This window comes from Silene latifolia, chromosome 9 (genome assembly GCF_048544455.1).
Source record: "Silene latifolia isolate original U9 population chromosome 9, ASM4854445v1, whole genome shotgun sequence".
NCBI lineage: Eukaryota > Viridiplantae > Streptophyta > Magnoliopsida > Caryophyllales > Caryophyllaceae > Silene > Silene latifolia.
Window position 1 is genome coordinate 119930508 of NC_133534.1, and position 25236 is coordinate 119955743.

Sequence of the window (25236 nt, forward strand, 5' to 3'; positions counted from 1 at the left end):
GTATGAGTTGTTTCGCCTATAGGGTTGAAAGGCAAAGACAAGATTCAAAGGGACTAGGCGTTCTTCGAGACATGGCCCTCAACTCCACACCTTTCACAGACGAACGGACCGTCCCGCACAAAGCATTGACTTGGTACATCCCACCTTTAGATGCTCCCCTAGCTCATATTTGTCGAATCTCGCAAAGAAGAGCCTCAAGTGCAAAGAACAGAGGATAATTCAGCAGACTGACTCTCCTCTCGGTTCCCTCTCGAATTCCCATACTCGGCCTTGTGGGTAGCTAGATCGTCAATGATCTTCCACCCCTTGGTTGCTCCTAAATTTTCAGCAAATCTCCCATTGGTCTGCAAAGATCCAAAATGGCCCTCGATCGTCGTACAACCCATTGTAGAAATGATTGCACAAACTCCACTTAGCAAACCCATGGTGCGGTATGGTTCGCACCAACTTCTTGAATCGGACCCATGCCTCATGGAAATTTTCATCTGGCCCTTGTTTAAAGCCCGTGATCTGAGCTCTAATGGCGATCGTCCTTGAAGCAGAAAAGTACTTCTTGTAGAACGCCAATGCCAATGTATTCCGTCGGTGATCTCCAAAGCGACTTGGTCCGGATCTCTATACCATTCCCTTGCAAAGATCGCGAAGGGAGAAGATAAACATAGTTTCCTTGATCTCGGTCCGGGTCACGCCGGTGGTGGGGGAATAGAGCAAGAGAGTCAATGAAGGTCTCCATATGTTTAGCTGCATCTTCATTTGCAGCCTCCCGAATCGGTTTCTCTCTACCATAGTGATGTAGGGCGGTCTTTGGTTCGAACTTTCGGCTTCTCCCGTAGTTCGAATCCCTTATATAAGTTCGCGGCCGTCGGCTCGGAAAAACTAGCTATACTCGCTTCCTCGGCCATGACTGAAAATTCTGGAGAAGTAATCAAGTTTTCAGCCGAAGAGGTGGGTGAAGACTGTTGGTCTTCCTCAAACAGATCGTGCTCGAGATAGCTTGACAGAGTATTCAACTCTTCCTCTGTCGACAATATCCTTCGTGCTCGTCTCAACCCGCGCAAAGATTTCTCTATCTCGAGTCAAATGGTAGTAATTCTCCACCCCGTGACTGCGCATAAGATGAAACTACAACAAGAATATAAGAAAAGTTTAAGGAACAAAAGTCCCTTAAACCGAGAAAGACCGAAAATAAAAACAACTAAAATTAGGACTATTGCCTCCCAAGCAACGGCGCCAAAATTTGATACCCGTCATTTGTGAGTACCAAAGATAAAATTTATAAACTCCTATTAAGACTAACCTAGGCTAGTGGTAACATGGTCGATCCACAAGGAGGCAGTTGTAAATTCTAGTTGTTCTATGATCGGTCTAAGGTACTATTATGGGGGTTGAATTGAGTTGGTCTAAGTCTAAAGATAACAAAGCTAATAAACGAAATAAACAGATAAGAGAAAGGTACTAGGATGGTCGGGTCATTACGGCTACGGCGTGCAAACAAACTAGGTCGGTCTGAATTAAACACAAGTAAGGCGGGAAATAAGAGGTCCTCTCGGTCCACTCCTAACAAATAGCATCTCTCGATCTCGCTATAGGTCCCTAATGTCACTAATACTAACTTTCGTCCGGAAAAGTGACTAACGGTCTAAACTATACCTATCTTTCGATCTTAGCACAGTTTAGTCGAATTAATTGACGGTCAAATAACCTTCCCTATCTTTCGATCTAATGGGTCGGTCACAAAAGAGGTATCTAACTGGTCGCATGCATTCGATTCGTTAAATACAAGTTTAAAAACAATTAAAACGAAGATAACCTTACAAGATCAGTCGATCGACCAACAATGTCGATCGATCGATCGACACGCTGGTTCATCCGTGTCTAACCTATTGCCGCCTAGCCATAAATCGCCTACATCCTAGCACAAGCTATTTAGCTACTCATGGCAATGATGAAAACTACAACAACGCTAAAGATTAAGACTAAAGGATTCATGCTTGAATTGATAAAGAAAACAATAAACATGAACGATAAATCGGCTTAGGGAATTAACTAACAATTCTATACTAACGAAAATAAAGAAGAACAGGAATTAGGGCAGAGGAATACCGAGATTTCAAAGGAAGATTAAGATTAAGAACTGAAAGATCCGATGCAAAGTCGATATATCAAACCCTAATTCGGAAATAAGCTAGAACTAAAAGTATGTCTCGTGATATGAAACTTGATGATAAAAACTGAAAGTTATGTTACGTTATATAGCCAATAAGCGCAACAACTATTTCCTAAAACCTAAACTTCACGGGCCTTGAGTTTCTCAATCTTTTAATTCCGTCTGGAATCGAAATCTGGTCGATCGACTACTCAGGCTGGTCGATCGATCGCTTCCTCAAAGAACGATGAGGTTCGGAATCCGATAGGTGGTCGATCGATGATGTGGATGGTCGATCGACCGGATTAGCTGCTACTTGACTTCTTTATTCTTCGTGGACTTGTCTTTTGGGCCTTGGATCGCGCACCAAGCTCGTTCCTTAAGCAATTTCTTCACGTCATTTACAATGCAGCTTACTCGGGGACGGATTTGGCTTGATTTCCCGCTAAATTCTCCACATTTCTGCAATAAAGTACAAAAGCACGAAAGTAGAGGAAAATAGAGAAATATGGGCATATATAGCACAATTGAGCTCTGAAATGCGTGTAAAAAGAGATGTAAAACATCATATAAATGACACGCATCAAATCTCCCCAAACCAAACCTTGCTTGTCCCCAAGCAAGAACTAGACTCGATCTAATGACCTAATGGAACGAGTTCAATCTCAGAGCGAAATGCAAACTGTAAGGCCTAAACCAATTTAATGCACAACCAACAATCAATTAGTAATGTGAATCATGCAAACGAATTATAAAGTCGTCAAAAACTGCTGAACCGTTGACTGTAGAGACTTATCAAATTGGACACTCGCGGGTCGCTCAAATCACTCAATTAAGCACAGGTGATATATTTGTAAGATAGAAAGAATTAATTTTGTAGTGACTCTCACCTAACTACGACCTATGAAAACATGCCAACAATAAAATATGAAAATGACCTCTACGACCGTACATATGCATTCCAACCAACAAATGACCATTGACACATGCCGAGGTATATATATGGAATTGTGAGGTATGGGTAAGAAGAGGCAAAACATTTTATGGTAAAGTGGGGGTATGGTGATCAAGCTAGTACCAAAACGGAACCAAGTGACAATATCCAACTTCTTGCTCAATAACGAACGAAACGGTGCTATAACGAGCACAAAACTCACAATCTCCAACTATCAAATCAATAAAACTCCCCATAGGATATAAACGAAACATGGGAGCAAAAATCGCCAAAAGATAAGGATTAAATTATGCGAATTGATTTTTTTTTTTTCTTTTCTTCCTTTTTTTTTTTTTTTTTTTTTCTTTCACGGACATCGATCGATCGACCTAAATGAGCAATCGATCGATCATGTGATTGTGAAAAGACTGAGACGTTTTTCTCTTTTTCATTTCTTTTCTCCTTTATTTCATTTTCCCAACCAACATCTCAACAGAGCATATGCTACCAAAAACGAGTAACAATCCCAAAAACTAAACTACTAGCTTGAAAAAGGACAAAGCTATATGTAGGATGTAGTAAGTAGGACAAAAAGGATATTTTTGGCATAGTGAAGCTTATGGGTAAAATGAGAAAAAGGGACCTCTACCACATGTGTCAACTAACCACAAACCGAATGCATACAGGTATTAAGTAGATCAAATTCATAATTATGCAAATTAAGGAAACATGCCTCATAAGGAGTACTACTCACATTCCTAGATGAACTGGTCATGAATGATACCAGCTATAAGCTCTAAAAACTCAGAATATATGATGTAGGTTGCCAATTTTCAAAGTCAAGTTTCAAGTTCAGCAAGAATGTAACGAAAACTCGTAGATATGCATTTACGATTCTACTAATAACATGTAAGTCAAGCAAGGCTCAGGCAAAACAGATGCAAATGCTAAATCATCCTTGAAATACTACCGTTCCGACTCGACCTATATGCTAAAATAAACGTGCATTTTATGGGATTTTTTGAAATTTTTCAATTTTTTTTTTGAATTTTATAAATAGCGAATGTGAAATAAACAATGCAAAACAAAATTTAAACGTGAATGCAAGCAAATGAATGAAGTGCGACGCAAAACCCTACAAAATTTGATACCCGTCGCTGTGAGTACCAAAGATAAAATTTATAAACTCCTATTAAGACTAACCTAGGCTAGTGGTAACAGGGTCGATCCACAAGGAGGCAGTTGTAAATTCTAGTTGTTCTATGATCAGTCTAAGGTACTATTATGGGGGTTGAATTGAGTTGGTCTAAGTCTAAAGATAACAAAGCTAATAAACGAAATAAACAGATAAGAGAAAGGTACTAGGATGGTCGGGTCATTACAGCTACGGCGGCAGCAAACTAGGTCGGTCTGAATTAAACACAAGTAAGGCGGGAAATAAGAGGTCCTCTCGGTCCACTCCTAACAAATAGCATCTCTCGATCTCGCTATAGGTCCCTAATGTCACTAATACTAACTTTCGTCCTGAAAAGTGACTAATGGTCTAAACTATACCTATCTTTCGATCTTAGCACAGTTTAGTCGAATTAATTGACGGTCAAATAACCTTCCCTATCTTTCGATCTAATGGGTCGGTCACAAAAGACGTATCTAACTGGTCGCATGCATTCGATTCGTTAAATACAAGTTTAAAAACAATTAAAACGAAGATAACCTTACAAGATCAGTCGATCGACCAACAATGTCGATCGATCGATCGACACGCGGTTCATCCGTGTCTAACCTATTGCCGCCTAGCCATAAATCGCCTACATCCTAGCACAAGCTATTTAGCTACTCATGGCAATGATGAAAACTACAACAACGCTAAAGATTAAGACTAAAGGATTCATGCTTGAATTGATAAAGAAAACAATAAACATGAACGATAAATCGGCTTAGGGAATTAACTAACAATTCTATACTAACGAAAATAAAGAAGAACAGGAATTAGGGCAGAGGAATACCGAGATTTCAATGGAAGATTAAGATTAAGAACTGAAAGATCCGATGCAAAGTCGATATATCAAACCCTAATTCGGAAATAAGCTAGAACTAAAAGTACTGTCTGTGATATGAAACTTGATGATAAAAACTGAAAGTTATGTTACGTTATATAGCCAATAAGCGCAACAACTATTTCCTAAAACCTAAACTTCACGGGCCTTGAGTTTCTCAATCTTTTAATTCCGTCTGGAATCGAAATCTGGTCGATCGACTACTCAGGCTGGTCGATCGACTGCTCCTCAGCAACAGTAGGTTCTGGAATCCGATAGGTGGTCGATCGACTGATGTGGATGGTCGATCGACCGGATTAGCTGCTACTTGACTTCTTTATTCTTCGTGGACTTGTCTTTTGGGCCTTGGATCGCGCACCAAGCTCGTTCCTTAAGCAATTTCTTCACGTCATTTACAATGCAGCTTACTCGGGGACGGATTTGGCTTGATTTCCCGCTAAATTCTCCACATTTCTGCAATAAAGTACAAAAGCACGAAAGTAGAGGAAAATAGAGAAATATGGGCATATATAGCACAATTGAGCTCTGAAATGCGTGTAAAAAGAGATGTAAAACATCATATAAATGACACGCATCACTAGGCAAATATGAAACATGTGTATGAAGGGGCTAAAAATGGGAAACATAGTTAATGTGAATGGCTTCAAATGTATAGCATATCATGAAAGTAATGCTTATAAAGAGATAAAATAAAAACCATACTTGTGCGTTATTGATTTAACACACACCATAAGGAGACCTACACTCACCTAAGTGAGACCGGATATAGATGTATCGGTCCAAGGAGGCTCTACATTACCATATTGTGGCTTGCCAAAAGTCAAGATCAAGCCTTGTAATACCTCAGATTTATGAGTTATTGGGTACTCTATCGAGTAGGGCGTACGCTGTCAAGTACGTTAGTTTTGCATTCTGGAGTACGTTCTGCCTGATGGGTACTCGATCGACTGAGGGCAATGTGGACATAGCCACCTATGCGCCCAGTCGATCTGTGGACGTGTAGCGGTCTTTTGAAAGCCACGCTCGGCGGCGTAAAAATGCTTTCGACTGGATCATTTTAGATTGGTTGGTTTCGTCTCGGCAAGGGTCTCGAAACGATGCAAGAGATGTTCGAAGTCGCCACCAAGCATTTGTGGTATGCTTGGAACCCGTTCAAATCCACTTTATACCTAGGTCAACCAAGGCAAAAAGCGGTGTTTGACATAGGTATTAAAGATAAGGAATCATCCCTCTTCAGCATCCTATCTCCAGAATGACTCTCGTACGCCCTGGATGAGGTCGTCTAATATCCAAAGTTTCTGAGTAAGAGGTGAAGGTACGTATTGGGAATCCCTTTAATCGGTCACCCAATCCCACCCACGGTAGCAGCCTCTACAGATCGATCTTGGTTGGTTAAATGCTAAAGTTGATAAAACGGGTAAATGCATGAATGCGCATCCACAAGTTTGAACCTAACATGTGAGCCTTCTATGTCGGTTTGTTTAATCCAAGTATCAAGTATTTGATGTCGAGTTGGATTTAATGTTAATTTGCATGCAAGACGGAAATTAACATCCATTTACCGAGTTAGGTTTATAGTGCATAACGTATTCCATTTATCTTAGTAAGGCATTTTGCAAATACAATGTAAAAATGGGCAGATTCGTCATCTGATCCGTCCTGTATTCGGGTTAACCGAAGTTGGGATCATCCTAGACAGGTGCTGGAAGGAAACAGGGTATTCATCGGGCAACCTATATAGGCTCGAGCCATCAGGCGATGCATACAGGCCCGTTCTTGTTTGAAAATTGGAAAATGAGTGGCCTGTTTAGGCGCGGGTCAACATACGGTTTAAGGAACATTTTCTGACCATTAAAAGGTTTGTAAAATGGTTTGAAAAGAGGGTGTTTGAACCCGTCTTGGTTTGAAAAGGTCGTTTGGACCGCTTTTGTGTTGATGTGAAGAACGAGACATAAATAATTATCATTATTTTGACAATCTTCGATGTCGGGTTCGGTTTTGCAAGCTTGACATGAATAGTTTTGGAAATGATTATGAACTAATTGTTTTAAGTTCATTTATTTGTGATTAGTCAATGTTTATCATCGTACTCGGTTTAAAATCCGACATGGTATGTGGAACCAAGGATGATTTTGTATTTATGACTAATTCATTTTTTTTGAAAATGTGAAGAAATGAAATAAAAGGTTTTAAAATACCTTTTAAAATGTATTAAACCAAATATTATAACCGAAACACGGATTAAATCGTCACGGTATTAGGAACCAAGGGTGAAGAATATTCTATGGTTAAAAGTTTGCCATGAAAATAGCTTGAAATATTTGAAATGGAAAAAACCGATTACAAATGAGAAATGAGTTAAAGGAGAAGATGAAACCAAACATGGCTGGACTAAGGCCTGAGAGGGTGTTTGGGCATGAGCCCTGCTGCTATACAAGCAGCCCATGTCTCCGGCCAAAATCCGGTTTTGGCTCATTTAACCCATATTTGAATCATATAATGCTTGTTTTTAGCATGTTATAGTCATAAAAAAGATGAACAACATGATAGAAGAGGATTTTTACACCCTCATACTTACATGCTAGGCTTGAGACGAGAAATCGACGAAAGTGTATCAACTTGTTTGGTCGGAAAACTCGGTTTGAAAACCATTTTAGCAATGTAAAAGAGTGTTTTAAGCTTAGTGATGGTGTAGTAGGTCGAGATGGTCGGTCAGGTGATTTAATGCACGATGACGGTACCAAACAATGTGTAAGGCTTGTGTTTTCGATCGGTAGGTCGAAAACACGTGTCGGTTTGTGACTTGAGAAGTCGAGTCTAGATTTTTAAGGGAGAAATGAGCGGACGAACACTCGCGTAAGGTATTATGGTGCGTGAAGGTGGGTATTTATAGAGAAATATGTGGTTGTGTGCGTTTTGAGCGACGTGGCCGCATGGGCTGCTTGCAGAGGCGCGAGCTATTTCGCGGGTGTTCGAGGTGTCTTGTCACTATCACGCAATTGAAATAATGATTTGTTCTATCCTATGTTTTGGATGACATGATTTGTACTTGACCATGAAGCATTCCAGATATACTTAACATGGAAGTCATGAAAAGTTTTGTTTTTTGTGTTTGACTCGATGTTGGAGTCGGGATTTGAATTTTTGAGTCGGTTTTTGGTCCGGTGTCGGTTTTGACTCTATTTAGTGTAATTGTGACTCCGTCATCATGCATTAAACACTCCAGGTACTTTTGAAAACTTTTGAAATGTTTTGTTTTCGAAATCGTTTTACGTTTTCTGACGTATAGTTGTACAAACTGTCAATTAAACACTGCAATTCCTAAGCATGTTGTAGTTCGATAATCATCGGGTGTTTATTAGAGATTCGACAGATACTGTGTATCTACAGAGCCCCCACTTTGACTGAGGCTTGGACAGGACGAATGTCAAAGTATAGGCCCCAGGTCAATCAAAGATTACAACCTGCAGACCAAAGCGACTTCGAGGCGGCTTGAAAGAATTCGGGCCAAGGACCTGCCGTCGGAAAGGGCGATGCTAAGGCGAATCGGGGATACGAGCCAATGACCTATCGTCGGGAACAGTTTAGAGTCTGTCGACTGTCCGTGCGGGTCGTTTAAAGTCCATTAGACTACGTACGAAGGCTCGCCAGCTATTAGAAGGATTCATACCTGAGGCATCTTTAGGATATGTCCTTGAGTCGTTTCTTGTTTGCGGACAAAGGCTCGCCAGCCGTGATGCGGATATGATGGGGCTCGCCAGCTGTGTTGTGGATATTAAGGGGCTCTCCAGCCGCGTTTAATGTGTCACGTTTTGAGGCTCGCCAGCCATGTTGAATGTCCGTTGTGAGGCTCGCCAGCCATGTTGAATGTGTTGCGTTTTGAGGCTCGCCAGCCATGTTGAATGTCGATTGATCGACTGTGGGAAATAGCCGCGTTGGAGGGCCTATTTCGAGAAGTTGTTTTGAGTTATTGAGCTCTGCGAGGGAGCCTCTGATATGCTATTGGGGAATCTCGGCGATTATCTCAGATGTTTGTGGCGCCGGAAAGGGATAGGCTCGTGACCCTGGCTCCCGTGGTTGACGGCGATTTTGAATCTCGCAAGGGGATAACGGTTTTTATTGCCGTTTGTTTTGTAGAAAAAGGACAGATACTTATTCATCTATCTGATGTGTGTTTGGGGAGGACGATTTTGATTTCGTCTTCCTATGGTTTGAGATTTGTGAAGGGCAGTGAATTTCACTGCCCTGTTTGAAGGTTTGACGGTTTTTAATGCCGTTTGTTTGAGGTTTGAACACGTCGTTGAAAATTTTGTGAGAATAGTGAATTTGAACTTCACTATTGATTTTTGTTTGAAAGTGACGGTTTTTAATTCCGTCGTCGAACATTTCGTGGAAGTAGCGAATTTGAATTTCACTACTTATTTTTGTATTTGGGAGATGGCGGTTTTTATTGCCGTCTTTGAACATCTGTGAAAATAGTGAATTTGAATTTCACTACTTATTTTTGTATTTGAAAGATGACGGTTTTGTTGGAATATGTGTCCTCCGACAATAATGCGATCACGACTGTTGATCATGATGATCACATATTTAAATCTCATTATAAAGGATACAATTGGGAAGTAATATTTTACTGTCAACTGGTCCACACATATCTGTAATGATTGGCTGACTAGAGTTTGACATTACTGTCGTGCGACGGTGGTGATCAGTTGATCCCCTAGGTCATACCTATAGGGCAACACTCTTAATTGATCATTTAATTGATCGTATAACGTTACGAGTCAATTAAAATATTTAAAATTGACGGAAGATTTTGGAAGTATTATTTACGTATCTCATTAAAGTTTGATTAAATGAGATACGGTCTGAGTAACCGAATTGTTTCATTACTCAGATGAAATTATTGTTTAAGGAAACAATTGAAATTGAATGAATTATTATAAATACAAGTTATTGTGATTTATAAATTGGTAAAATATTTTGGTACAAGTAATTATGAATTACTAAGTCGATTTTTGTGTATGACGTATTTTTATTAATACGTTGATTTTTAATATGTTAAAAATACATAACAAATTTATGTTACATATGACATGTGACATAAGACAAATTGACATTTTGACAAACATAATATGGAGTCCATATTATCTATGTGTGCCGAAAATTAAGAGGAGGATTAGGCTTAAATTAAGTTGATTTTGTTAGTGGTAAGCACAATGATTACCTACTAAACTAGCCATGCAACCCTAATGCTCATTGTGAAGAACAACTCTAGCATGCATTGGCTCCCTTTGCCCCCCTCTTCCACCCGGTTTTTTGAGATGAAAAACCACTTTGGTTTTTCATCTTATTTTACCTAATATACACTAAAATGTAGTTAGTGTATTATTCATTATTCATTCATCTAAAATTTGAGTTTTAGAAAGATAAAACTCTTCTTTTCTCTTCCTTCTCTCTAACCAAAAAATAGAGAGTTCCATAATATTTTTGGGTCAATTTTTCTTACAAAATTAATATTGTCTAGTATTCATAATATTAATTTTAATTAAGAGTGTGCTTTGGGTATTAAGCTTTGGGAGAGATCCTACACTTGGATATTAGTTCTTCCACTAAGGAAAGCACAAGAACAAGAGAGAAAGGAGATCTCTCTTGTGCCCATATAAACCAATATTCCAATGTAAGATAAAGATTTCTTCTTTATATTGTTTATAAGTTTGCATGCATAAGATCACCATTAATTTTATGACAAATTAAAATATAACATATAATAATATGTTAAGTATATAGATCTACTTTTCCTTCAATCGGTATCAAGAGCCATGGTTGTTTGCATGCAAATCGGTTAAAAGTTTTTCCGAGTTATATGATTAACATACAAAACTTGTTAAATTAGTGTTATTATGAAATATCACGAAAATCATCATGCATGTTAAAATTTCTGGTCCTAAAATGTTTTTAGGATATTTTGGTTATTTTATGGATTTTTATTGTTCATATTACATAATAATGACATTAAAAATATGATTTTGTGAATAAAATGTCATTTTCGGACTAAAATTAGCTAAACTTCGAATTTACCAGTGATTTTTGGATATGTTGTCATATATATTATTTTGAGATGACCTGTAAATTTTCATAATTTTTGGACTTCTTATGCTCGAAAAATGGATTTTTCATTATTAAAATCGGATTTAGATGAAAAATAGGTTAATATGAGATAAATTTCGAATCTGGTCATTGAAATTTAGTATGTTGTCACATGCAATTTTACAAGATGTATGTAAAATAATAGGCTATATTGAAGTCTTTATGCATGATTTATGATTTATTGAAGGAAAAGTAGATCTATATACTTAACATATTCCTATATGTTATATTTTAATTTGTCATAAAATTAATGGTGATCTTATGCATGCAAACTTATAAACAATATAAAGAAGAAATCTTTATCTTACATTGGAATATTGGTTTATATGGGCACAAGAGAGATCTCCTTTCTCTCTTGTTCTTGTGCTTTCCTTAGTGGAAGAACTAAGATCCAAGTGTAGGATCTCTCCCAAAGCTTAATACCCAAAGCACACTCTTATTTAAAATTAATATTATGAATACTAGACAATATTAATTTTGTAAGAAAAATTGACCCAAATATTATGGAACTCTCTATTTTTCGGTTAGAGAGAAGGAAGAGAAAAGAAGAGTTTTATCTTTCTAAAACTCAAATTTTAGATGAATGAATAATGAATAATACACTAACTACATTTTAGTGTATATTAGGTAAAATAAGATGAAAAACCAAAGTGGTTTTTCATCTCAAAAAACCGGGTGGAAGAGGGGGGCAAAGGGAGCCAATGCATGCTAGAGTTGTTCTTCACAATGAGCATTAGGGTTGCATGGCTAGTTTAGTAGGTACTCTTTGTGCTTACCACTAACAAAATCAACTTAATTTAAGCCTAATCCTCCTCTAAATTTTCGGCACACATAGATAATATGGACTCCATATTATCTTTGTCAAAATGTCAATTTGTCTAATGTCACATGTCATATATAACATAAATTTGTTATGTATTTTTAACATATTAAAAATCAACATATTAATAAAAATACGTCATACACAAAAATCGACTTAGTAATTCATAATTACTTGTACCAAAATATTTTACCAATTTATAAATCACAATAACTTGTATTTATAATAATTCATTCAATTTCAATTGTTTCCCTAAACAATAATTTCATCTGAGTAATGAAACAATTCGGTTACTCAGACCGTATCTCATTTAATCAAACTTTAACGAGATACATAAATAATACTTCCAAAATCTTCCCTCAATTTTAAATATTTTAATTCACACGTAACGTTATACGATCAATTAAATGATCAATTAAGAGTGTTGCCCTATAGGTATAACCTATGGGATCAACTGATCACCACCGTCGCACGACAGTAATGTCAAACTCTAGTCAGCCAATCATTACCGATATGTGTGGACCAGTTGACAGTAAAATATTACTTCCCAATTGTATCCTTTATAATGAGATTTAAACATGTGATCATAATGATCAACAGTCGTGATCGCATTATTGTCGGAGGACACATATTCCAACAATCTCCCACCTGTCCTCGACAAGTGTGCGTCCCCAATTCTCTTGTCCTATTACAATCTCCCACTCAATGCAAGGTGTCTTTCAGGCCGTACTTGCAAGTGATCATATCGAGAGTGGTTTCCTCGATCTGGAGAATAACCGATTGACCGGATTTATCCACCATGGATACATTTCGAGCGTGGCCATGCATTTCCAGTTCATTACTCCTCGAGTGGCCTTGAGATATTGTTATAACCCTGACTAGGGGTGGACAATTCATATCGCACTCATTCCCTTCAACTAGCCACAGCCATCATAACCCAAAATATGCCCATTTGACCCCATTTACGAAGGTCGTAGTAACACAAATCAAAGTTAATCTGAAACTGTGCCATCTTAGGCGAATAGTCTTTAGTCAAAAGAATCGACTCATTTGAATACTATAGCAGCTCTCGCCACGACCAGGCTATATAAATTTGCCAGAACTCTATAAGCGGTCATTAGGCCCGACAAAAAATTCCTAACAGTCTGCCTATGTGATCGACTAGTCATCTCACATGACTCTATGGCACTTGAACTTGCCATCAATCGCAACACACTCTAGTCACTTTGAGACGTCACCTCATACAAGTGACTATGGGCAAATACAATGCTAATCAATGTTCACTTTAACGGGGTTCAATTGTCTTCACAACCCGTTTGGATGTAACAAAATATATGGTGAGTTAATAATAACTCAAACTATGAGTATGTTGACAATTACATTTTTTTTATTCATATAAAAAGAAATTAATGGTGATCTTATGGTTTTTGACAAAAATTATGTTGTAATAAAATTAATATAAAAGGAATTTATAGGACTTGGTAAACCTTGTTCATCATAACCAGGCTATTGGACATGAGATACGTAAATAATTCTTCCACCGTATATGAGTATGTATTGTTTATAAAGAGCTATGGTTGTTGAAGACAGCCATTGCTAAGGAATCCTAAACTTTTGTAATCCAATAGCCTATTAATTAGTATATAGATGTAAGGAATATGTTTGATTACAAATGATCATTACTAAAATTCTCTTCTTTATATGTCAAAATTTATATATGTGCTATTATGCTAGGTCATACATATAGTGCATGATTATAGGAATATCTAATGATCAATTACCCAAACCGTATGGATATAAACGGGTCTGAGGCTATTGCACATGTAATTTAAATATTATCAACCATATACTTAACATATTATCAACCAGGCTATTGGACATGTGCATGATTATAGGAATATCTAATGATTAAACTCTTCCTTCAATCGGTATCAAGAGCCATGGTTGTTTGCATGCAAATCGGTTAAAAGTTTTTCCGAGTTATATGATTAACATATAAAACTTGTTAAATTTGTGTTATTAAGATATATCAAGAAAATCATTATGCATGTTAAAATTTCTGGTCCTAAAATGTTCTTAGGATATTTTGGTTTATTTATGGATTTTTATTGTTCATATTACATAATAATGACATTAAAAATATGATTTTATGAATAAAATGTCATTTTCGGAATAAAATTAGCTAAACTTCGAATTTTTCAGTTATTTTTGGATATGTTGTCACATATATTATTTTGAGATGACCTGTAAATGTTCATAATTTTTGGACTTCTTATGCTCGAAAAATGGATTTTTCATTATTAAAATCGGATTTAAGTGAAAAATAGGTTAATATGAGATAAATTTCGAATCTGGTCATAGAAATTTAGTATGTTGTCACATGTAATTTTACAAGATGTGTGTAAAATAATAGGCTATATTGAAGTCTTTATGCATGATTTATGATTTTTTGAAGAAAAATAGTATATGACTTAATTAGTGAAATATTAATAAAACATACTCGATGACTAAGGAAAAACGTCACATGTTGAATTTTATTATCTTTTTCAGATCTAAAATAAAAAAGTTAATGAATATAATTTTTCTCATGTTTTTATGATTATTTTGTTAAAAACAGATAAACCGCAACATTGTTTTTCCGGAAAATTTCGAAATTTTAACCTAAGTTTTTGAACATTATGAGTGTCATGGTATTTTTCCAGAATGTTCATGAGTTTAAATTTCAAATTTTGAATTTATTTGAAATTTTTGTGATTTATTTGAAGTTTATAGCTTTTTATTATAATTTTAAGTCCATTAATGAACAAATATTAGAAATATGAGTTAATTATGGTCAAATAATTAGTGAAGACTAAATTTTGAGTCCTAAGAGGTTAGGGTAATTAACTTATGCATAAATATGAATTTATGTAATTTTTGTGATTATAAAACGTTGAATCACGCAAATCCGTAAAAACCGAGTAATATACGATATTGGCTATTTAAAGGCGATTTAGCATAAAATTGGGCATGTTCATACATATTATAATGCTGCATTTTCTTTATGATTGTCATTTTTTTTTTATGTAATTTTGAATTATGTAATTTTTACTTAGTATGGCTTTAGTTTTTAATTGGTATTACCCGAAATATATGGGAATATCGATTTGGTTGTAATTTTATTGTGATCTCGTATCACCGTTTTGTAATTTAATAGATTTATTTTATTTTAGTTACAAATGTATAATAGAAAATTATGTAATTTATTATGTAATTTTATTTATTCCGGAGTTCCCAAAGACGGATTTCTTCAAGATGGCGATACATAAAGACGATGTTACCTCGAGATGCGTGCCACAACCGAAGTTCAAGGGACCAATGGAGTTGGTTTCCGAATATGTAATAGTTAATTAGATTTTCTATTTTAGGAAGGCCATACTAGGATTTATTTTTATGCTTTGCATTTTATTTATATGTCACATGCATCGCTAAATCGCCATAACTAAAACATGCATCTTCTTTCATCGAGTTTATCGACCGTGTCAATTACAATTATCGTAGTTCACCGCTTTAGTTCACTTAAAACGTGATAGATAATAAATTGACATGACCTCTCGCTAAAACAAATCAATTGAGACATAGCCTTATCAAAGAGTAGAAACCATGAAAACCTATTTCGCGAGGGAGTGCACCCGGCTACCCCGGGGTACAAACCTTGTTACGTAGGGGAAGTGGGTGATGAATGTCTATCCACCGAATTCATGTTGATAAGGGTTTCATCGGCTACCCCGTGCCCAAGTTACTATGGGTTTGGATAATGGACACATTTATTTGAAATTTGGATTGAACTCAACAAAAGTTTTTGATAAGGGTTTCATCGGCAACCCCGTGCCCTTGTCGGATGTGTTTTGGGCTATAGATAAATATTAGAGTAAATTTATCGACCAAGAGTTCTAAAAGTAGAATCGATTAAAAGGTTAATCCACCAAGTTATATTGATAAGGGTTTCATCGGCTACCCCGTGCCTAAGTTGATATGAGTTTGGGTCTTGGAATCATTTATCTAGTTGGGTAGAGGTCACTAGAAAAATGCAATAAAACTTGTTTAAATCACAATTTTACGAGTATTATTATTAAAACGACATTTGTTTTACTCCTATTTTGTTTTGTAGACAACTTCTTTTCTCATAACAAATGGCAACACCAACCCCTAACGCCACACCTCTCGCTAATTCATCATGGCTCCGATCCTTCATGGATCGATGTAAACTTGAAAAGAATGGGTCAAATTTCTCCGATTGGGATGCCCAACTCAAATTAGCCGCCTAAGGTGACGACAAGCTTCGTTACCTTACCGAGGCCTCTCCACCCAAACCTACTACTAGGTCGACCGCCGCCACTAGGGAAGCATATGAGGCTTACCATAAGGAGTCCGCTGCAATGAAAAACGTCTTGATATTTGCGATGGAGGCGGATCTCCAAAGGAGAGCCTTTAAGATGGGCACCGCTAATGAGATTTACTCCAAGCTTGTGACAATGTTTTCACAAACTCCGCGGATCGTCCAATATGAGGCGGCCGCGGCATTCTTTGATCTCGACTTCAAAGAGGGCCAAAAGGTTAGCCCTCATGTGCTCAAACTTATGGAGCTTGTCGAGACCTTGAAAATTCAAAAGGTTGAAATCCCCAAAGAACTCATTGTAGATAGGATTCTACACTCCTTATCCAAAGTCAAAGCGTATGTTCAATCCCGGGTGAATTGTAACATGCAAGACAAGGATGTGTCTCTTGAAGAATTGCACAAGTTACTTGTGCAAGCCGAAATGGACATGGGGTTAAATGTGAACCCACCCAAGGATGTGCTTAACATAAGCACAAAGAGCAAGGGGAAGTTCAAGAAGAATGGGAGAAAGGGTAAGAAGCTAGCTTTCACTTTCACCAAAGCTAGGACTTATGAAGCTAGCACTTCAAAAATCAAGAAGGGTCCTCTTGATAAATGCCATTATTGTAATGGTATGGGACATTGGAAAAGAACTTGTTCCAAATACCTTGGTGATATTAAGGTTGGAAAGATCACTTCAGTAGGTAAATGACTATCCTTTCTTTTATATTTCTAATTCAACTATGGTATTATGATAAAAAGTTGTGAAAATGTATCTCCCTTTTTTATTGTAAATAGGACCTCCACCAAGCAAAGACAAGGGAAAAGAAAAGCAAGCATGAGAAACCATCAAGGAGCTAGGAATAGCTTTCATGGAGCTTTGCTTTTTATTGTCTTATTTTATTCATGTTTCGGATTTTAGAACCTTTAAGTTTCCGTGTTCGACATGGAAAGTTATTTTGGATAATTGGTTGTATTTTGGATAATGGTGGCTTGGTTTGCAACCCAAGTCACCCATTTTATCATTTTATCCTTTGTTCTAAAATTCGTATTTAAATGCTTGTTCTTAGAAACATATAACTTAAAGTGATCTAATAGACAAATATAATGACGGGATTCATTATATGTCCACATGCTTAAGGCTTGTGTATGATCATTTATAAAGTGATTTTGAGTCTATGAACTCTCTTAAAGGAATGTCAATCACCAAGTAAACTTACGAAATCTAAAACTATTAGTCAATCTATGAGATAGTTCTCCTTATACTTGAACATCATTATTTGTGTCTCATATGCTATCTTTGAATCTCTAGTGTATTTATTCTAAAGATAGAGTGGGAGAAAAATGAGGACAAAACACACGAAGCAAGATAAAAATTGTGTACTTGTGTAAATGAGATCTACGCAAGAGAGAATGATTTGAATGAAGGTATATCTATTTATATAGTATACCCAATAGATGAGATCTATGGTCTCAAGTAAGTTCTATATGACTAAAGAGACCAAGTGAAGTAATCATAAGAGTATGTTCTCAAGATAACTACACGAGGAGACCAAAAGAAAGTTTTGGAACAAAATGATTAATATAAAGTCTTAACAAGAGTTTTGACTAGTTTATGAAAATTTTGACCAATAGTTTCAACCTTGAGTTTACTTAAGAGCCTAAATGAATCAATATAACATCCTAGTAATAAGCGATATTTATGACTATAGGTTGCAAGGATTGATATACCGATATCCTCAATTGCTAAAGGTTAAACCATGCAAAAGTCATTACTTAACCTCATTATGAAAATGAATTGGTTAAACCTCCTTCTAAAAGGGATATTTTGAAGGACGTGTATTAGATCTTACTTATATTTAATAAATGACATTGCCACACATCATTATGACATGAATGTGTGAGAGATTTAAAATCTCTTTCCATAAGGTTAAGATGAGACCTCTTCAAAATAGGAATTTTGAAAGGATATGATGGGAACGTATATGGCTTCATCTTAATAACTTTGCAAAGCAACATACATTCCAATTTTGAAATTTTTCGATTGAGCAATCAATTTCGAAACATGTGGAATTAAGTGGGAGTTTGAAATTATCATGTGAAGACATGGAATTTAGTGGGAGCAATCATCTTGTAAAAGTTTATAACTCATCACTCATTGAAGAATGACGGGCTAATACCTTCCTTTACAAAGGAAGTTTTGAGTTTTCAATTCTGGATGAAAATGGACTATGATGAATCCAACTACATCATGAGATGTTGGATAAGTATTAAAAGATACACATTGAATCAACGAGATACGTAGGTTATTCATTTAAATGAAAATGGAATTGCCATTAGCAGTCATGGTCGTTCCTTGAACCTAAATACAGTTGATAAAATGATTAAAAGTTACTAATGTTTCCGCCATTAGAATAATCATGCACATGTCCAATTATGAATCATATGCATAAGAGCATGATGAATCATTGGTAAGCCATAATAGAAATGTCATGAATTCTCGAGGAGAATCCGATGAGCGATTTAAGTGTTTAACATAATACTTTGTAATGTGTCAAGAGGTTGCACATATTAATAAAACTCCGAACACATGTAAGGATTTATAAGAATCCTAAGCCTTTCAAGCTAATAGGAGAAATAAGAAGTTTGGAAAGATACTTAGTTGAAGTAAGAAGTTACTCAAAACTGATCTTTTCTAATATGCTAGGACTTGTGAGAAGTGCTAGGCTAATCATCTTGACAAACTGTTGCAAGACTCTACAAAACATATACCTAGTGCATTATGTGTGGATGGAGTACTTGATCAGTACAAGTGATATCATTCATCACAAATTTGTTCGTTATGTGATAATCGATAAGGAAGTTCTTTGAAGATAAAGAACCGAAACCAAGGTCGGAAACCTTGATGTGTACTTGGTAAGGTTCATGCTATGAGTGATAACATGAATATAAAGGATAATACGATTAAGAAGTTTGAACACCTGGACATGTAACATGTTAAACTTCTATTACTATCAACAAGTGTTTACACACTTTTGATATGCATCACAAGGTTGTAATATGGTATTGACTACCCGAGTGTGATGTCGACATTTGTCGTTTGAGTTATTATTAACTCACCTTATACTTTGTTACATCCAACGGGTTGTAGAGACAATTGAACCCCGTTTAAGTGAACACGGATTAGCATTGTATTTTGCCCATAGTTATTTGTATGAGGTGACGTCTCGAAGTGACTAGAGTGTGATGCTATTGATGGCAAGTTCAAGTGCCATAAAGTCATGTGAGATGACTAGTCGATCACATAGGCAGACTGTTGGGAACATTTTGTCGGGCCTAATGACCGCTTATAGAGTTCTGGCAAATTTACATAGCCTGGTCGTGGCGAGAGCTGCTATAGTATTCAAATGAGTCGATTCTTTTGACTAAAGACTATTCGCCTAAGATGGCACAGTTTCAGATTAACTTTGATTTGTGTTACTACGACCTTCGTTAATGGGGTCAAATGGGCATATTTTGGGTTATGATGGCTGTGGCTAGTTGAAGGGAATGAGTGTGATAGGAATTGTCCACCCCTAGTCAGGGTATAACAATATCTCAGGGCCACTTGAGGAGTAATGAACTGGAAATGCGTGGCCACGCTCGGATTATATCCATGGTGGATAAATCCGGTCAATCAGTTATTCTCCAGATCGAGGAAACCACTCTCGATATGATCACTTGCAAGTACGACCTGAAAGACACTTTGCATTGAGTGGGAGATAGTAATAGGACAAGAGAATTGGTGACGCACACTTGTCGAGGACAAGTGGGAGATTGTTGGAATATGTGTCCTCCGACAATAATGCGATCACGACTGTTGATCATGATGATCACATGTCTAAGTCTCATTATAAAGAATACAATTGGGTAGTAATATTTTACTGTCAACTGGTCCACACATATCGGTAATGATTGGCTGACTAAAGTTTGACATTACTGTCGTGCGACGGTGGTGATCAGTTGATCCCATAGGTCATACCTATAGGGCAACACTCTTAATTGATCATTTAATTGATCGTATAACGTTACGAGTTAATTAAATTACTTGAAAATTGACCGACGATTTTGGAAGTAAAATTTACGTATCTCATTATAATCTGATTAAATAAGATACGGTCTGAGTAATCGAATTGTTTCATTACTCAGATGAAATTATTGTTTAAAGAAACAATTGAAATCGAATGAATTATTATAAATACAAATTGTTATGATTTATAATTGGTAAAATATTTTGGTATAAGTAATTATGAATTACTAAGTCGTTTTTGTTTATGACGTATTTTTATTAATACGTTGATTTTTAATATGTTAAAAATACATAGCAATTTTATGTGACATGTGACAAGTGACATATTGACAAATTGACAAAAATAAAATGGATTCCATTTTACGTATGTAAACCGAAATTAAGGGTGGAATTAGGATAATATTGTGTTTATTATTTGAGTGGTAAACATGATGATTACCCTAATTGTCTAGCCATGCACACCTAGTTTACATTGTGAAGACAAACAAAGGCATGCATTGGCTCCCTCTTCTCCCTCTTCCACCCGGTTTTACCACAAGAAAAGCAAAGGGTTTTTGCCTTATATTGATTATTAACAATACATAACATGATTATTATTGTATTCATTTTTATATTCATATTCACCAAAAATATTTTAGAGAGATAAAATATTTCACCTTCCTCTTCTCCTCTCCTAACCGGTTTTGGGAGTTAAAACCAAATTATTTTGGGTCAATTTTTCTTACAAAATTAATATTTTCTAGTATTCATAATATTAATTTTATTAAGAGTGTGCTTTGGGTATTAATCCTTGGGAGAGATCCCATACTTGGGTCTTTGTCCATCCATAAAAGAAAGCACAAGAACAAGAGAGAAGGAGATCTCTCTTGTGCCCTAGAAACCGAAATTCCAATGTAAGGATGAATATTTCTTCTCTATTGTTTAAAGTTTGCATGCATAAGATCATCATTAATTTTATGAGTAAATTAACCTAAAACATATATGAGTATGTTGAGTATATAGATCTACTTTTCTGACTCGTAACGTTATACGATTAATTAAATGATCAATTAAGGGTGTTGCCCTATAGGTATGACCTAGGGGATCAACTGATCACCACCGTCGTACGACAGTAATGTCAAACTCTAGTCAGCCAATCATTACCGATATGTGTGGACCAGTTGACAGTAAAATATTACTTCCCAATTGTATTCTTCATAATGAGATTTAAACAAGTGATCATCATGATCAACAGTCGTGATCGCATTATTGTCGGAGGACACATATTCCAACAATCTCCCACTTGTTCTCGACAAGTGTGCGTCACCAATTCTCTTGTCCTATTACTATCTCCCACTCAATTCAAGGTGTCTTTCAGGTCGTACTTGCAAGTGATCATATCGAGAGTGGTTTCGTCGATCTGTAGAATAACTGATTGACCGGATTTATCCACCATGGATACATTCCGAGCGTGGCCATGCATTTCAAGTTCATTACTCCTCGAGTGGCCCTGAGATATTGTTGTAACCCTGACTAGGGGTGGACAATTCCTATCGCACTCATTCCCTTCAACTAACCACATCCATCATAACCCAAAATATGCCCATTTGACCCCATTTACGAAGGTCGTAGTTGTAACACCCCCATTTATTTAAGGGCCTGGACTAGGACTCCTCAGATAAAGAAGGGTGTTACCATCTCGGAAACCCGAGGCAGTAGATAACAAAGGAAAAATAAACAGTACTTTAAATTGAAAGTTATAAATGTTTACAACTCAAATGGAACATGTCTCAAAACTGAAAATAAAGTCTGATAGCTAAACTGAAATAAAAGTGGGCTAGCTCTAAGTCGGGTGATCCATGCTCTCTCCCCCGACTCCATATGTCTCAACAACTTTGTCAATGCTCCCCAAGTAAATGGATCATCACAGGCGTACACGAATACACAGGGTCAACCGCGAGGTTGAGTAGGTAATACGATATAATAAAGAATGCAATGATATGATCCTCCAATCTCAACTCCATCACACACATCCCCGGAACGCCCAGCCATACCGATCCCCGGCAGACTATATCAATCGACCGTCATCGATATACCAGCTCGTAGCTGAGGACACCAGGGCAAGTCCTGCAGAACCCGCCTGGGCCTTAATCGCAATAATCTCATCTCCTCCAACTCCAACTCCGATGCAAATGCAATGTATGAAACGTGTGAAACAATAATGCTCAACAAGATAAATAAGATAATCAGATATGTCATGTAATCACCGAACATGCCAAGTCTTTATAATCGTAAGAACTCAATCAGTGTATTCCCCTACCTCAGTACTGCAGTCAAATAGTCGGTGCTCAGTAATATTCCACAACAAACTCGCCCTCTCGATATATAGCAATAAGAATTTAATCCAGCAGCTCAGAAATACTCGACTCGGAAATCACCACCTAATATTAATAGCATACGATTACTAAACCGACAAGAAACTTAACCCATTTTATCAATTAATCATGCACCTAAACAAGACTCATCATAACTCAATAGAAACCTTAACTTATAGGGCAAATTCGACCTTTCTTATTTTCCAGAACCGGACAGACTTACTATAAAATACATAACTAATTCTAGGAAAATTGAATCGATGCGAGGCCAATTGGGTTGGAACCATAACACTCTAATCTACAGTTCTTATCTCATATACTTTTCCCAAATCCAAACATATCGATGGTTTCCAGACTGATTTCCAAAGGCTGACATAATTCGTCGCATAAAAAGTAAAGACTCATAAAACGAGTTTGACAAATGATTTTTAAGTAAAACCAACGCCTAACTCATCTAAACTCTTTAAATTAAATATATGAAAAAGACCTAGCACCAATTCAATATCTAAATTATGTTTTAGAAGTAATCTTTTAGCCTCTACTGATTCGCGGACTTTTTAGATAGACGTTCACAAATAATTTATTCAGGAAAAACTACACGGTGAAATGCTACTAAATTTCACAGGCATAAACTAGACTTGGAATAAACATGAGTCTCTTCTTTAACGTTTTGCATCCGACGACTTTAAGACAGGTAAAACACTCAAATAACACAGACCAACTAATCTGTAAATTGCTGTAACTATTTTATTCATTTATCTCATACAATTTATAATCAAAACCCCCAAACCAATTTCTAGGGTTACGAAAATTATTCCAATACTACTATAATTATGCTAATAATTGAATAAAGAGGTAATAGGATAGTCTACTTACGAAATAGGATGAGAATAGGCTGAGAAATCGCCTCGCAATGCCTCACGAGTTCTTCACACACGGCTCCCTCTTCTCTCTTTTCTCTCTTTTCTCATGGTTAAAGTGAATATGGTGATAGGGAGATTAGGGTTTGGTTAGATGAGTTATACGTATAAAATAGGTGCTATTAAGACGATACGGGCCTAGCCTAGTTAGATTAATTAAAACCTGAGTCACATAGTTACCCGAGTCACAAATACACTACACGACCCAGCTGGTAACTCGGCCTAATATAATATCATATTATTATACCGGGTATTACAGTCTACCCTCCTTAAAAGAAACTTTGTCCCGAAGTTTACCCTCTCCTACCAACCAACGCAAACGAATTATGAAACGCATATACAAAAGTATGTAAGGCACCCACCAAATTGAATATTAAACGCAGTATTACATTCCACCCTCCTTAAAATAAACTTCGTCCCCGAAGTTTAACCATAACAGAAACACATCATGTAACACTCCAACTTAACCCACACAACGCATAACCAATATAGCCAAACTGAGAAATCACACATGAAGGTATAAAGATTTTACAATCCTACCCTCCTTAAACATGGTTACGTCCCCGTAGCCTTCATTATTATAACAAATGTTCTCAAACTACTGCTAACAACTGAAAGAGGATAAAAGATTCACAACTCACGCTCAAGTTAACTCATCCCTACTAAAGACAATCAATATACAAGCTCTCTCAAGGAAGCTACAGTTACTGCTGCTACAGCACATCGCCACGGATCGGAGCAAAAGCCACGTTGAATAACTTAAGACATTTCAGTATTAATCTAGACACTCTTCATATCAATCAATACATGCAATAACATTCACAGGATCTCCTTGTCAATCTAATTTATACATTACTACTCAGGTTACAAAGATGAAGATGTCTAGGTGCTCACATACGGTTCATGTCAAATAACATCGTTTCATCAAGGCTACTAAGCAAGATCACTAACGTAACATACCACGATAATCCTATCCGGCGTATTCTCCTGGCAGCATATTTTCCAAGAAATATTGGTAACATTTATTCATGTGAATAATCAAATTATGAATGGAACAATGCTTTACAAGGTTACCAGTAAAAATCATTAGTAATTATTCATTTCACTAATCATTTTAATCTCATACCTTAGAAACATAGGGAATCAATCAACATAAGAAAAGAATTAGGGTCAAAACTTAATAAAACGATTTATGAAAATTTGTAACCTAATAGGTCCGATCGACTTTCCTTTACATAATCGTATGATTTAGGTCAAGACACGTAATCACCAATAAAATGAAGACAACGGTTGCCAAAGACTTATCATCCTAGAAATATTTTTAATCCTCATAACAAAGGGTTTGGGATTTATTCACGAATGACGAATGCACATTGATTTGCAAATTTTACAAACTTATTGGTCGAGTCAATCAAGCGAGTAAACAACG

The 25236-nt window shown here is 36.5% G+C and overlaps 1 non-coding gene across 1 annotated transcript; it reads left to right on the plus strand.

Annotated features, from left to right (window-relative positions):
- Window positions 1-418: 418 nt before the first annotated feature.
- On the plus strand, window positions 419-525 carry LOC141603745 (small nucleolar RNA R71). Its single transcript, XR_012525602.1, has one exon. It is a non-coding gene; the product is annotated as a small nucleolar RNA R71 (small nucleolar RNA).
- The last annotated feature ends 24711 nt before the right edge of the window (window positions 526-25236 follow it).